Source organism: Trachypithecus francoisi, unplaced genomic scaffold, assembly GCF_009764315.1.
Source record: "Trachypithecus francoisi isolate TF-2019V2 unplaced genomic scaffold, Tfra_2.0 Lachesis_group0, whole genome shotgun sequence".
NCBI lineage: Eukaryota > Metazoa > Chordata > Mammalia > Primates > Cercopithecidae > Trachypithecus > Trachypithecus francoisi.
In genome coordinates, this window is record NW_022681453.1 from 11,614,740 (window position 1) to 11,631,275 (window position 16,536).

At 35.0% G+C, this 16,536-nt stretch overlaps 1 long non-coding RNA gene across 1 annotated transcript in view; it reads left to right on the forward strand.

The window, feature by feature from the left end:
- The first annotated feature begins 6,327 nt into the window (after positions 1 to 6,327).
- Positions 6,328 to 16,536, forward strand: part of LOC117079906 — a 44,933-nt gene continuing 34,724 nt past the window's right edge. Inside the window, exon 1 of the long non-coding RNA XR_004435650.1 lies at positions 6,328 to 6,384. This is a non-coding gene — a long non-coding RNA (uncharacterized LOC117079906). The remainder of the gene's footprint in view (positions 6,385 to 16,536) is intronic.

Consider the following 16,536-nt stretch of genomic DNA (forward strand, 5'->3'; position numbering starts at 1 on the left):
TTTACACACTAGACTGAATCCCCCATATATTTATACTAACTGAGTCCAGGTTAGCAACACCTCTTAGGACACTGTCATTTGGGGCATTGAATACTTTAGGGAATCCCATCTACTTTGGATCAGCTCCTACACTTAAAATCCCAACTGGCCCTACCAGTTGGAGATCCCAGAATATTTTGATCTAAATCCGTTTAATTAAAACACTTAATTTTCAGAACTAGACTGAAACTTAAAAATCAGTTGCCGTGTTATTTTAATCAGATCAACTTCTTCAAATAGAATTTAATGGGGAAGCTCAAATTTTAAAATCCCAATAAATAGAAATGAAGGTGCAGTTGAAACAAGAGTACAGCAATGAAATGAGAAGACCCAGGATTCCTCCCACATACTTCCCATCCACCATCCTCATACCTTTTCAAGGTTTTAGAGCACAGCCTTAACATTTCTGGTATTCCTGGTTTATACCAACTGATTCTGAATCTCAGCTACCCATCCACATTTACCTAACTACTTAGTCTGGGATCCCAAACTCAAACTCAGTATATTAAAGTTCCCTAGAGAAACAGAACAATGTGAATATGTATGTGGGTGTATGTTTTCTACAAATATATAGAGAGAGAGAAAGAGAGAGAGAGAGAGATTTTAAGGAATTGATTGTGGAGGCTGGGAAGTCTGAAATCTAAGGCAGATCAGCAGGCTGAAAATCCAGGAAAGAGCTGATGCTACAGTTTGAGTCTGAAGGTAGTTTGGAGGCAGAATTCTCTCTTCCTTTTTCAGTCTTTTGCTATTAAGGCCTTCAACTGACTAGATGATACCTACACACATTATGAAAAATTTTTATCTGCTTTCACAGTCTACTAATTTAAATGTTAATCACATCTAAACAGTACCCTCAAAATGACATATAGGCTAATGTTGGGCCAAATATTAGGGTACTATGGCCTAGTCAAGTTGACATATAAATTTAACCATTCCACCATGGGTCCTTAATCTAAAATCTTGTGCTTTTTCTATTATGAATAAGGGTTTATGATACTGTAGAAGAGAAAGACATTATAATATGGACTGTTAACTGCTTACCTAATATTAATTCCTCTCCTTTCCCTTCCTAACAAAATATAAAATTTTTGTATGACGATCAAGGAGCCTACCTAATATATGAAACTTTCTAGTCTTCCCTACCATTATAGTTGGCCGGAGAAATGTAAGTGAAGTCATTGGATACAGTTCTGGGAAAGTCCTTTAAAGGGGCTAGCAGATTCAGTTGCCCTGACCAGGTGTAGGGCCTCTTGACTTTTTCCCTGTCCTTCTTTCTCTTGCCTTGAATTTGGACTGCTGACTGAAGATAGTGTAGATATCATATAATCACAAGTATCCAGAGCACCTGAGGGAGCCAAGTCCTAACATTTTTTGAGCTGATGAACCAGCGGCAGTTACTATTACCAGATTCCTTATAACATTAGAAAGGAAAAATGTCTTTATTGTTTTTCTAAGCCTGTGTTAATGTATGCAAACTAAATCCTACACTGATACAGACAAGGATACAGATCACTACAACAAACATCTTGAAAACTGAGCAGTGATTAAAATTTTGAGACTGTACCTAAGGAAATGAGTAAAAAGGAACAAGTTGATATAAACTAGACATAATAAGTACATCAAACACTAGCAAAGACTATGAAACAGGTACACGGGAGGACTGAACAACTGCCATTGAATTCAGCAGAAAGGTAAATGGACCTAAATGGCTATAGGAAAAAAGGATGTGGACACTTAAAAGAACTAAACTTCCTAGCCGCAATGTTAGGAGAATCACTGGAATGGATTATAGTGAAAGTTGTGTACCTTCTTTCTCTGAACCTTTCTGAAAAGTGAAAAGACAGGAGAAGGACAAGGACAAGTTAGCTGTACTCATTTGCAGTCTTCACTCCATATGTTTCCTCCTGACAGACCCTTTGAAAAACTTTATCTTGACTGGTTTGTCAGTGTAAGCACGTTCTCATCCCAAGGTTTTTTGCACAAAGACTTTAATGGATTAAGCCAATTTGTAGTTGTAACTACAAATACCCACTTTGCAGCAAGAGCTGAATCACAAATCACTTTTAAACGTTATTTTCTAATCATAGAAAACGGACTGGGAAGACACAGAGAGGGAAAAAACAGATATGTAATCTGTTTGGAGTGACTTAAATTAACTCCTCCTTTGAGCCAGAGGGCTATCTCTGAACTTTCCACAGCCACAAACTATTTCCTAAAGATATTCTTCTTATGAGTAGCCAGTTTTATGAATAGAATGAGGAGTTGCACAGTAGTGATAGAGGTATAAGTGGGAGGATTTGTGAATCTAATTCTCTAGACTCCGTTGAGGTGGGGTGATGACCTTTGGCACAAGACAGTCATTTGCTAGGAATGAACATAGACTACCTTTATGGGAAAGAGAATAGAGTATGACAAATTTTAGCCAAGTTCAATGTCAGAGATGGGAGAACAAAGATGCATCTAGCACTAAGTGGTTAGGAGAGCAGGAGAATTAAACTAGAGGGCCAGAAACAGGTGGTTAGCAAATACAAGGCTGAAATTGTGGCTGAAATTCCAGACCAAAGGCAATATAGCCTATCTTTTTCCTTCCTGTCTTTCTTTCCATCTTTTCTTTTCTTTATTTTTTTTCTGAAGACAGGCACAAACAAGACCTGTCTGACCTCTTGTAACTAATTGATGGTAGCTGAAAACAACCAAGGGAATCAGAAGCACAGGGTTCATTATCTCAGGCAAACTTCTTCCTGTCAATTCTCTCAAAATCCAGCTTACTGCTTCTATTAGTTCATTTTCACACTGCTATAAAAAACTACTTGAGACTGAATAATTTATAAAGAAAAAAAGTTTAACTGGCTCACAGTTCTATATGTCTCTGGAGGCCTCAAGAAACTTACAATCATGTCAAAAGGTAAAGGCGAAGCAAAGCAGGTCTTACATGGCAGCATGAGAGAGAGAAAGAGAGAAGTTCCACATTTTTAAACCATCAGATCTTGTGAGAACTCATTCACTACCATGAGAATAGCACGGGGGAGACCATCCCCATGAGCCGATCACCTCCCATCAGGTCCTTCTCTCCACATGTGGGGATTACTAATGGAGATGAGATTTGGATGGGGTCACAGGGCCAGACCACATCAATGCTGCAGAAAATGATTTTCATTCACAGTTCACCTTTGAGATGTCTTTTGGGAAGAATAGAAATATAAGGTATTTTCTTTCTTTCCTTCCTTCCTTCCTTCCTTCCTTCCTTCCTTCCTTCCTTCCTTCCTTCCTTCCTTCCTTCTTTCTTTCTTTCTTTCTTTCTTTCTTTTCTTTCTTTCTTTCTTTCTTTTAGACCTAGTCTTGCTCTGTCACCAAGCTGGAGTGCAGTGGCATGATCTCGACTCATTGCAACCTCCGCCTCTCAAGTTCAAGCGATTCTCATGCCTCAACCTCCCGAGTAGCTGGGATTACAGGCAAGTGCCACCACAGCCAGCTCATTTTTGTGTTTTCAGTAGCGATGGGGTTTTACCAAGTTGGCCAGGATGATCTCCATCTCCTGACCTCATGATCTGCCTGCCTCAACCTCCTGAAGTGCTGGGATTACAGGTGTGAGCCACCGTGGCCGGATGAAATATAAGGTATTTTCTCAAGCATATTTATTGCCCTCTATCTGTCATCAGGAATGTTTACTTTATGTAAAAATATGGCATTAGTGTGATTTTGACAGGGAATGGTACTTATTTTAAATATTCGTTGACACAATAGATAGTAAGAATCAAGTATTTTTATTTATTCTTATTTTTTATTTTTTTCAAGTATTTTTATAAGCTATCTACAAAACTATCCAATTTTTTAATAGAAGTAGTATTTTACTAAGTAAATTTATACTTCTAGCACTTGATAAATTAACAAATATATGTTTTAAATTTTCTAGGAAGAGCCTATTTACTGTCTACCAGTAAACAGTATCTAAAGGGATTTTATTGGAGGGACACAACTATCAATATTTCCTCTTTTTTTCTTCTACCCTTTACTCCCCATTCCCATGTCCTGTATTTTTGTGGCCTAAATTTCCTTTTGGCCAAATTGTTGACCAGTTAATTGGAATCTAACATTTTTTAACTATCTAATGTACAAACATGGTCTTATTTAATGTTCACTATTAGCACCCCAAAATAAGAAAAAAAAAGAAAAACAGTTTAGTCACTTATTCAAAGTGGCTTAACTAGTAAGAATGGTAGAGAATTTTTATTTTCACGGAAGTAATCAGTCTTAAGAAAGTAAAAACCTATTGAATTATCATAATTCTGTACACAATCTCAAGTTGTTTTCAAAGGATTTGGGTAGGGGAAAGATAGACAAGAGCTAAAATGAGAGCTGGTTTAGGCACAAACTGATTTGAATAAACTTATTCTGCCAGTTTAACAGCAAATACAACATACTTGTGACATTTGCCTGGCATGTTTTAGAAACAGCAAAGAAAAAAAGAGTGTGTTTGAGTAGATGTAGAATATTGAGTATTCAGGGTGCTATGTAAGGACTAGAGAGGCAGTTTGAGGTTGTATGTTAAAGGACTTTTTAGACCAAGTAGAAGAGGCTAAAATATGTCCTGTTTATATCAGAGAGCCAATGGAAACTTTTCAGATGTGGAGTGTCATGATCTGATTTGTCGAAAATAGAACTGATTATAGATAATCTGAAACTAATTTTTCATTAGTCAATATTTTGTTGAAGGGAAAAATTCATCCTCTTACCCATAGAGTCCTTAAACTGTAGACATCTGTGTCTACTATGCCCTCCTCGAATCACTCTCTATATCTTTGGTACCAAATCCTATCCAGTTTACTCTACATCATCTCTTGCAATTTTATTTTCCATTCTTTCCCTTATCCATGTCCAGATTCACACATCTTCTATTTGCTCATGCCTGGACTTTTGAAGCCCATCATGTATTAGGGGGCCAGACACCAGCATCTCTCCTTTTACCAACATATTCCTCATAGTGTTGGAATTGTGGAATCTCTGCAAAGAATAAAGCAACATGCCAAATACTTCCTCTAGTTTCACCTGATAAGAACCATGCAATGCCTACTATTTGGTGTAATTAATTTCTTATTGTTGTGTTTGTGCAAACAACCTTTTAGAACTATAGAACTCTTGAAGCACAAAGTACTCTGTAATAAATGATAATCACCAAATGTTAGGGTAGAAGCTATCTAAGTGAGCATCTCCCCTGAGCCCCTGGGCTCTGAAAAGTTATCAGACAGATAGCCAGGCTGACCCTGGTCTTCACGCAGGGCACAAAGGCCGAAGCAGCCTGATGGCAAGTGCACTTATGGCACTTACCATGTCAAAGATAGAAGTTGTAAAATGGTGGCCAATGGGCTGAATTGGCTTAAAACTATATATTTTTAAATGGCATCATTTAAATAAATATTTACAATGTGAAAGAATTCACATGCAAATTAACATTTATGCCTTCTGTTGAAAATACAGAAGATCTGTCAAAGCAAGAACAGCAATCAGATGGACCTATGTAGAGGAAGGGCACATTCTTGAAAAGGTGCCACCTTTTACTGTTTCCACATCACCATTTGACATCTATTCCTTAACAACTCTGGGCCTGGGGGAAGGGGAGGGAGAGAAGATGGGGAGAACTGAGAGTGCCTGGGATTGAATTTCCTGTCATCCCAATGGGAAGATGTATCAGAGTTAGAATTAAACTTTTAAAATTGTGATAGTAAAAGAAAATGAAATTTCTTGAACACTTGAGTGTATAGATTTATATCAGCTGGGTGTAATGTTAATAATTCTATTGGTTGAGATTTAAAACAACCCCTCAGTTTCTTCCTATTTCTTATTTTCTCATCCTTTTAAGAATAAAGAGCATCAGATGTATCCATAGATACAGTGAAGAATGAGCAGGGAAATAGATAAGGAAATGGGTGGTCTTCAATATAGAAGTTCAAGCAGTAAATTAAGTTGGGGAATGTTTTGGGGAGAAAATCAAGGAAAGAAAAAAAATAAGTTTATAGGCCAATGAGATTAACAGACTATTCCTGTTGTGACAAGAAGTTAATAAGAACTGAGAGCAAGAGCTTTTGCCTTTTCAGATGTTTGAAGACAACCAGAAAACATCACAGCCCAGGGCTGGAGAGCATAGAAAAGATAAGTTTAGAGAAGTCCTCAAACCAATAAAATAACAACTTACTTCCCCACATATGCTAAGGGTGTGTGTCTATGGTTAGTCAAACCATTAAAATGGGGAAGGAGGAGGGGTCAGAATTTTCTCTTCTAAGTTCAGAGGAGCCACATTTTGCCGTTCTGACTCTAAAGCAACTACATTTCTCTACAGAGCACAGAACTGTATGGAAATTCATCTATTATAAATCTAATCTGCAAACATGTATTAGGTGGGTATTTGGAGACAGAGAAGCCAACTGGTTCTTATCACTACATTGTATAGCTTCTATTAACATGGAGCTCAGGGACTCATTTGGGTGATATTTGCATTGCCTAGGCTGTGGACAAACCACGAAGTAGCCTGAAAAGGACTTACTCTAGGGAAGAAACAGTGTGGAAAATAGGGTATGGGTAGACTTGTTGAAGTGTGTGTGAGTGAGAATAGTGGAGAAAAGGAGAAAGAAGGAATTGGTAGATTCATTTAAGACAAAAATGGCCATTTTGGTTTCTTAAAAGCGACTTCTTTTTCCAGTTTAAAACTGTTTGGGGACCAGGATAAATTATTCTTACCGGGAACAAAGTTCTCTGAAGGAAAAAAAAAATGCTAAACATGTATCTTGGCAAAGGGTTTCATATTTGAATTTAAATTTAAAGACAAATTTGTTTTTAAGAAAGCATGAAAAAGCAATTTCAGAAAAAAATCAGAAAAGTTTAGTTTTCTTTTTATTAAACAAGAAACACAGAGAAATAAATTGATTTAGTTTCTTGTTATGTTCCCTTGGATATGACACAAATTGAAAATCGTAATTAGAAAAGACATGAAAAATAATTCAATAAAGCTTTCACAGTTATACCTGAAAAAGCCATAAATACAGTATGTAATGACATAATGCAGTAGTCAAGATAGAGAGTCATTGTTTAAGGTGAACTGAAGTGTGCATTACTACATCAGCAAAAAGATCCCATAGCTGACACTAATCTTTAGGGTTCTGCCAAAGTGGCATTTCATCCAAACTTTCTGTATTGACCTCACAATTCCACATGCATACCGGTAATTCAAAACTTATGAATTTTTCAAAACATGTGTAATCTGAATACACAGATATGCATACTTCAAAGGGTTAAACTACCCAAGCCATGGCCAATGAATCACTTTTAAAAAGAGCAATAACTCATTGTAAGAATCACGTAATTTCTTACTGCAGATGTGCTTTAACTTTACACACTCATGTTTGCTTTACAGAATTCACGATTTATGAAATAAATGACACAGTTTTAAAAAATCTTTTGAGTCCAACAACTGGAAAAATAAGTGAATTATTTCAAAGATATTATCACTATACTTGAAAATATCATTTCAAAAATCCTAGTTCCTATCTAGTTCCTATTAGGGAGTAAAAAAATGGACTATTGCATTTCAACTTAAAGCTACATTTTAAAATGCTCCATATCTTTGTATGCAATATATTTTCTAAATGTAAGTAATTAGCTGCCTGTTCTTGAAATAATTTTTGGTTAAACAAAAGTTTCAGCTCCTATAAGGCATAGTTAATAGCATGGTCATTACAACATTTTTATAATAACTTACAATCTTCTTAGATGTTTCACAACTCCTTCGGTTAGGGCTGGCAAATATGATTTCTGTTACTATTCTATTTTAGCTTTTCAGTAAGTGCCAGCAAGCGAAATTATATTCCTCTCCTTTTATGGCTTTCTGTGAGGCCCTGACTTGTAGAGAAGGCATTTGTGAGGTTGCTAACATTAAAGATAATGTTAAACAGCTTATATTTTAACTAGAGATACTTTGTAGTTTGGGTATATGCACATTTTGATTATTTGCCACAGATGTAGTTGAAAATGGTAAATATTTTCTTCTCATTTACTTATTTTTACTCCTGAAATCAGGTGGCCTCTTAAAAATCTTCAGAAAAGTTAGCTTGTTTGAAAAGGAGACCAGGAAATATTGGTTGATATAAAAATGAAAGTTCAAGCAGTCGACACTTTTTGTTTTAAATAATTTAGAAGCTAAAAATTAAAATAAATTTACTTTGCCAAAATGCAAGGCATTTTAGGCTCTTATGAAGAAATAAATGAATACTGACATGGAACTCAGCAAACTGGTTAAAAAAAGTGGGAAGGGAAGGTTTTTTGTTAGAAGATATGTTAGCTTGCTGTTAAAAAAGATTACTATTCCAAGAAGTCTCGCTAATGCCAGAGACTCTTTATCAGCAAAATAAGAGAAGCACGCTGAGCCTCAAACATATTTCTACACATTTCTTGAAAACGTCTGAGCAATCTTTAAAACAGGAGTGAAGAGCAGAAAGCCATACCAGTCTTAGTGGTGTCTGAAGTATCCTCTGGTGATCTCTATTACCACGTTGACCACACCTCCAGATCCAGCTGTGTACACGTAACAAAGGTTATCAGTAAATGATGTATTCATCTACTGGATTCCAATGAAAGCCCCGATTACTTTTCTCCTATGTTTGGACTAAATGTATTGGCTTTCTTTAGATATAACCAAGGAATATGAAACGCATTTAGGCAAAAGATCAAAAAGTACACAGAGGCCCGGTTAGTAAGAAGGAACATTATAATTTGCCTTCACATGATAACACTGTAACTGTTTAAGTACTCCTCAAAAGTACTTTTCATGGTATGTTTTTACTGATCCACTAAGAACTCTTACAGTATTAAATATTTTAAACTATCAAAATTCTGGAGAATGCATCCTTTCCTATGTAACCTCTATTTGATAAGATAAAATAATTTTTCCTTTCATTGTGCCTTACACAAATGATTTATCTTATCAAAACTAATAGTGCTCTAAAAACAAGATTGTTTTTAACTAAGCAAGATCTTTTTTAGATGCATGCTTTGTGCCTACACATGTTCTACATAATCAATACTTATAATCGTCATACTTTATGTAATCATTTAATTTCCAAAGTTTTAGTTGACATATAGCAGTATACCTGAAAAATGTTTATAAAACTTTTTTTTAGCATATTCTCTTTCATCCTCAAAAACAAGGTACCTTGTGTAATGTTATTATGCTTTGATTTAGAAACCATATTAATTAACCTTTTAGAACACAGAAATGTAGGATTTTAGGGCTGAAATGGACATAAGAATTGTTTAGTTCAACTGTTTTTAAAGATTTTTCAGGAGAGGGTCCCTAGATGAAAAATTTGTTTGGATTCACATAGCAGCTGTGAATAAAGAATTGATAAGAGGAATTTGAATATGAAAAAAGTAATTAAAATTTAAAATATGAAATATTCTTTCAATGACTATATAAACCTCTATCCATCTATCATATGTATTTTGTGTAATGTTAGGAAATGGTATTTCCTTTCTTGGAAAATATTTTCAGTACCATAGGAATATAAAAATAGAAAAGTCTTTTATATTTCTGTTTACTCAACAAATATTTATAGAAAATTATTTCCTTCCTAAATAAAATGGTGTATCAATGAACATTTTCATAATAACAATATACAATATAAACTTGTAAAACTATTCATGAGTCACTTAGTGAATGATAGTGAATTTTTGGTATTTTAATTAATTCTTCTGTGGCCAAAGCCACAGCTGTACAAATTCTGTAATTATGAGATTGAATATGCATTGTAATTGTGTCTTTTCTCATCAGTTCTATTTTTTAAGCAATGGCAATTTAAATAGATATTTGCATTGCAACACTTTTCCCAGGAGAGATTATAAACAAATAAAGCAGGGATGGTTACCTGATGAAGTATTATGCAAGCATTAACAACTATTATTAAATTATTTTCTAATGACAAAAGAAAAATAATATGATATTTTTCAAATGAAATAACCCATTTAGAATCCAATTATGATCACACACACATACACACACTCACACACACACACAGTGAAAGGAAGCTGGTGAAAGGAAGCCTGTAAAAAAATAAAAAAAAAATGAGAATACTAAAAATGTAGAAGTTTTTCTGAGTTGCAGAATTTTCGAGGACTTTAAAAAAATTGTGCATTTTTAGTATTTTCTACGATGAGCATATTTATTTTTATACACAGGAAAGACTAAAACTAATTTCAAAGAAATATAAATAAAAATATGAAAGTATGAAATATGATGATGCATGTGCAATTTCAGGCTACTTAAACATTGCATTCAGTAGCATCTTTTCTTTAGAGAAAGTTAGGATCTGGGCTAGTATGTCTTTTATAAGACAGTATGAGACAAAGGCATTTTTGCTCACTAAAAGATTAGAAGCATTAGAAGCATTGCAAAGCGGAAGAGACCAATGGAACAGGAAACAAAAGTAAAAGAGTTCAGATAAGGGACTGCTGAGAAAAACAAAAGTAAGTTGCTAACAAGTAGTAAGAGCATTTTCTGAGTGTTTTGGCTTGTTATATTAACTTAGACAAAGGTAGAAGGAAATAATATTTCTATAACATCTGTAATATGGCAGGAGTTATGCTTGAACATTTTATTTATATCATTTAAATTTAAGTTGGGTCATATAGGTCTGTTTATTCTCATATTACTTAGATATAATTTACCTCACCCTGGTATGTTACTGGGAAAAGCAGAATGACAAGAAGTAATGAAACCATGATTTAAATTTAGCTTAGTTGGCAGCTAAAACTTATGCTCTTTGCATTTTACTCTCCTTTCTCCCGAGTATTTTGATAAAATAATTAAAAGTACTGTTTGTCTTCCAGGATGATAATGGTTCTATTATTTGACTATCTGAAAATAATTTGTTAGTTTTTTTTCAGATTGCAAAATAGACTTAGGGAGGGGTTTCATGTAGAGACAGTCCTCTCATGTTCTCAATTTTGCGGCTGAGCAAAAGCCAGTGATATAACAAAAACCAAATGGTCATTGGAGAAAGGCCTCTGTTCAGCTCCCAGATCTCACATTTACTAGATATGTGACATCAGGCAAGCTTCTAAATGTTTCTGAGTTTTAGATTCCTTATCTGTAAAATGTACTAACAATACCATCTTATAGAATAATTGTGAGGATAATTGAGAAAAACATTCAAAGGATGCCTAGAAGAAATTACAGCATATCATAGACCTCCAATAAATGTTGGTTTTCTTTCCCTTAAGTGCCAGCCCTTGGATACTTTTTACAACAAGCTATTACTACTTGTTGTCCAGGACTTTTATCAGTTTCTCCTGAGTTTCCTGCAGCAAGTGGCAGCCTACCTCTTAAATTCCTAGGTGTCTGTAATTATTTCTGAAAAGTCCCTCTCTTTGAGATTTTTTATTGTGGCTTTCTCATTAAATTTTCTAATTTTCTTCATGAGCCTCAGTTTTCCACTATGAAAATATAGAGATCAAATTCAATAAATCATAATCAAGTTTGTACTTGGAGTATATAAAAATTTAGAGAAGGACCCTAAAAACTCTGGAAATTCAACAAGCAGACAGGATGAATCAGGCTCATGTCCTTTAATTTTGTTTAAAACTGCATTTATTATAATTTTTGTTAGTATTATTTTATTTTCAACTTGAATACTTTAGGCAGAGCATACTTCTCTGGTCAAAGCTTCACTACATTCTCTACATTCTACTGTGACAGCTTCTCATATTTACATTCTTTACCTGCTTTTGATTTAGTTTAAACTCCTCTTTGAACGGTCTCATCAGGAATACCAGCATCACTTAGAGAAACACCGGCATTACTTAGAGAAACACCAGCATCATTTAGAAAAACACCAGCATCACTTAGAGAAACACCAGCATCACTTAGAGAAACACCAGCATCACTTAGAGACATATTAGAAATTCTAGGACCTAACCCCATACCCAGTGAATCAGAAACTTTGTACATAGGGCCCAACAGTCTATATTTTATCATCCAGGAATACTAGCTAATTTTTGGGAAGCTCTATTATATATAATTACAGTTACATCAATGCCAGCAAGCACTCTACTTTCTTGACAATAACCCAACCCCCAAACCTCCACAAGTCCAGCATTTGTTTACTGCACCATGTGACATCATTGCTTTCTTCCGAGCATTTTCAGCAACCCTGTAATGTCTCTGATTAGCCTGTGTATGGAGGGTTCATTTTTGCAATAATCTCATAAAACCACATACAAAGCATGTCTTTATGCCTTTCTAGTCATCTTCTTAATCCATTTGCTGTTTACAATACCCATAAGACTTACAGGGAGGTAAGAAGAGTACTTACCTTTTAAATATTAACACTTTAGTCTTTCCTTCTTTTTTTGTCAGGAAGCTGTGACTCATTTTACAGATTAAAAAATAAAAACAAAAACTCAACCAAGACAATCAAAACCAACCAACCAAAACAGAAAACCTCAAAACCAAGTTCTTAAGGTAACAGAGATTTAAACAGTGCATAAAGCAAATATGCTTGTAAAACAATAGGAAATAAAACAGAGCAAAATTTTCTTTAGATTCACATTTATAAATGTTGCTTTGGTTCACTTGATATTCTCTTCCACAGTTTTTTTTTTTTTTTTTTTTTTCCAAGTCAAGGAAGCTGTTAACATTACTGATTGAAAGTCCTGTTTGCTTCTTCAAGACATGGGAAACTGTGGGCCAGGCAGTCAGAATCTAAATTGTGTTACCTTGTCCAAAGCTTGATGGTGCCCTCACTGATGCTAGCACTAGCTAAAATGTGTTTGTTGACTGCGTACTCAACCTATTCAATGTGAGGAGCCGTTTCAACGATTTTTCTCATTTATCTAAGGGTAGACATTTTTCCTAAAGTCAATCAGACCATACGCCTTCTGTGTTTCAATTATTTATGTGAAAGCAAGGGAAAAGTTAGGAACATTTTGCAAATAGATTTTTTAATATAAGGAAGAAAAGTTTAATACAAAAAGAAGTGAATGTAATGCAATTACTATGATAGATAAACAGAATTTCTTTGCAAAAGAATATTTGTTCTTCATCTCCTAATCAGCTTGCAGCAAAGCCAATTTTTTTTCCACCAAGAGATAACAAACAATATCTAGGAATATTGTTTACATTACCTGTGGCACATATGTTTCTTTTTTTCAAACCTCAGGAATAGTGTCCATAATATGCTTGGCATGAGAAAAAAAATATTTTTGGATCACTGCTGCTTTACATAGTTAGGTTCATGCATTCAGTGTTCTTCTGAAAAATTATCAAAGTAGAGGATAAAGCACTAAAAGTTATTTTTGGGGCTTGTCAAATACAATTTATGGGAGGGCATTGGTTTGAAATGAGCTCCTGTACTAGGCCCACGAGACCAAACCAAAATGGAATTACTCACGTTAAAGCGCCATATTACCAGGCTGAAACCCAGTTGTTTATCTAACCTTATGAGCAATCAGGAGAGAGAGAGAAAATATTCAAACCCCCAGACAGGCCAGTTTTAGTGGGCATGAGAAGGAAGTCCCCTTCACTTTAACTTTGAAGCAACCAATCCATTTTTTTTTGTTCTGTTTCTGCTTTCCTTAGCCCCTTTCTGTTTATCAAGGCAAATTTCTCTGCTTGGCTCATCAAAACATCCATTCTATTTTATAAAACAACATGTTGCCTGATGCTAGAATCACAAGTAAAAGTAATTAAGATCTTAATTAAATTTGTGCTAATTTTGTCTTGTGTCTTGTGACAGGTATATTTTCTTATTATTTTTATCATCAGCACTCAGCATAGTTATAGGATACATGTTGAAATCATAAATGATTACTAATATACATTAGTTTGATTTGTAATTTGTGTAGTTTGTTTGAAAGAAAGTCTCAAAATGGATGAAGGATCTGAAGTAGACTGTTATTCATCTTCAGAGATTCAATAGTAAGAGTTTAAAAACTGAACAGCAACACAAAATAACCCTATTAGGAATGACATCTGAGTCACAAACCCAGCAATAGAAACCCTTGAGTTTTAAAGCATGTGCTGTAATCGTTGAGTTTCAGCGATCTTTTTACTATCGTCCAACTTCACATGCCACATTCATTAGCAATATGCCAAGATGTGAAATGATCAGCCTGTCATAGAGAGTGCACAGAAATAATTTCTTTTCTACGTTCTTCTAGCATTTTGTCTCCCTTTAATGGAAGTACTGGTTGCACTTTTGCCTTACATCAACATTAGAAGGCAATTTAGTAAACCTGTTAGATGCTGATTAAATACAAAAAAAAATTGTTTCATTGGTTTCTGTTTCATACATATAATTTATTTAAATAAGCCTTTTCCAAGGGTGGACATATTTTATTTTTATAACTTTTTGTTAAATCCCCAATTATTTTTCTTGTTGGTGGAGGTGAGATTTTCTTTTTCTACTGAAACACTTCATTTCAAAATGTGCTCAGGTGCCTTCAAGTAATATGAATTCAAGTGAATGGTAATGTTTGTATAATCGATTAAAAAAATCACTCCAAAAAACACATTATCAAAAGTTTAGTCTCTCTTTGCAGTTCTGTTAGCTAACATGACTGAAAATGAAACTTGGCATGTGGTTAGTGTAGCCCGAACTTAAGCATGTTTCTCAACTTTTAAGTTCCTGTTTTAGGCAAATATACTGTAGTTAATAGTTTATTAATTCAACAGAAGATTAGAAAAAAGGGGAAGGGTTGTTTTTTTAAATTTTCCCCAAAACTGACAAGTTAGATGACTAAATTAAATCACTCTATTAACAAAATTTCAAGTATTTTTCTTGTCTTCATCTTTGTTCCTATATCTCCTCCCCAAATCTTCTCTCTCAATTGAAATTCATGCCTTAACTTTATTTAAATATACTACCTAGACAATTATCTCTCCCATACAGCACTTCAGTCAAGCCCATAAGTTGCTTAGAAGCACTTCTGTTCAGAATACAATTTTGTATTTTCTCATATATATTTTTTAAACAGTTACCTGGTTAAAAATGTCTCACAACAACCATCTCCATTCATTACTTACTAAATGACATATAAACTCCCCAATTAGGGTCTCAAGTATTTCTACAATATAGCTTCCTTCATCAAGCACTTTAATTCCTTCTATTTAATTCCTTCTACAGTATGGCTTCCTCATCAAGCACTTCAGTTCCTTCTATTTCCTAGTATAAGTCAAAACCCACTTTCCAGCCTAATTGGACTCTTTGCTATTTTCTAATAACTTATAGGTTCGTTCAGTATTTTTATTTACACTTACTCCCCTTTAACTTCTTATTGCTTATGTCCACTTCCATTAGGATTTTCATTTAAAGATATTTATTTAACAAGTACCTATTAAGTGCCACCCTGGGCCTAGTCATAAAATAGGAAGTGGGGAGATGCCAGTGAACAACAATGAAGGATGCTTCCCTGCATTCATGGAGTTTTTAGTAAATGAAAACAAAACACCGGCCAGGCATGGTGGCTCACGCCTGTAATTCCAGCACTTTGGGAGGCCAAGGTGGATTACGAGGTCAGGAGATCGAGACCATCCTGGCTAACACGGTGAAACCCCATCTCTACTAAAACTACAAAACATTACCTGGGTGTGGTGGCACGCGCCAGTAATCCCAGCTACTCAGGAGGCTGAGGCAGGAGAATCACTTGAACCCAGGAGGCGGAGGCTGCAGTGAACTGAGATCACGCCACTGCACTACAGCCTGGGCAACAGAGCGAGGCTCTGTCTGAAAACAAAATAAAACAAAAAACAAAAAACATCAACTTAAATATAAAACTAAAAACTTGTGATAGACACCTGGAAGGCAAGATCTGGAGAGCTGTGAGAGTGAAACCGGCGATCTAATTTAATCTTTCAGTTGGTAAAACTGTGAGACCTGAAGCATGGGCAGGATTAGCCAAGCAAAGATTCGATGGAAATCAGTTCAGTCATAAAGAACAGCATTTTCAAATGCACTGAAGAAGTTTATAAAAAACACAAGTGTGTGCATTACATAGTGTGAGAGAGGGAATTGCCCATAGAGTCAATACACTTCCCAGGTAGCCAAAGTGGATGTACTCCTTCATTTCTTCCTCTAACCTGAGTAATGAATATTTTTAATGTAATTAACAACACTTATAGATTTTAGGTATGACCCTAGATTGTAAACTGCTTGGAGACAAGACCTATTTATTTTTAACTTTTTAAATGTTTATTTTTGTTAATAAAGATAACTTATTCATCTTTTGTAGAAATGGGATCTCCCAATGTTGCCCAGGATGGTCTCAAACTCCTGGGCTCAGGTGATCCTCCTGACTCAGCCTCCCAAAGTGTTGGAATTACAGGTGTGAGCCACCATGCTTGGCCATTGACTATTTCTTATTCATATTTTTGTTCCATGCATTATTCAACACAATGCACCATGGGTAATGAATATAAGACTGGGTTTCTGAGTGGGACTTGTGTAATTAATTACA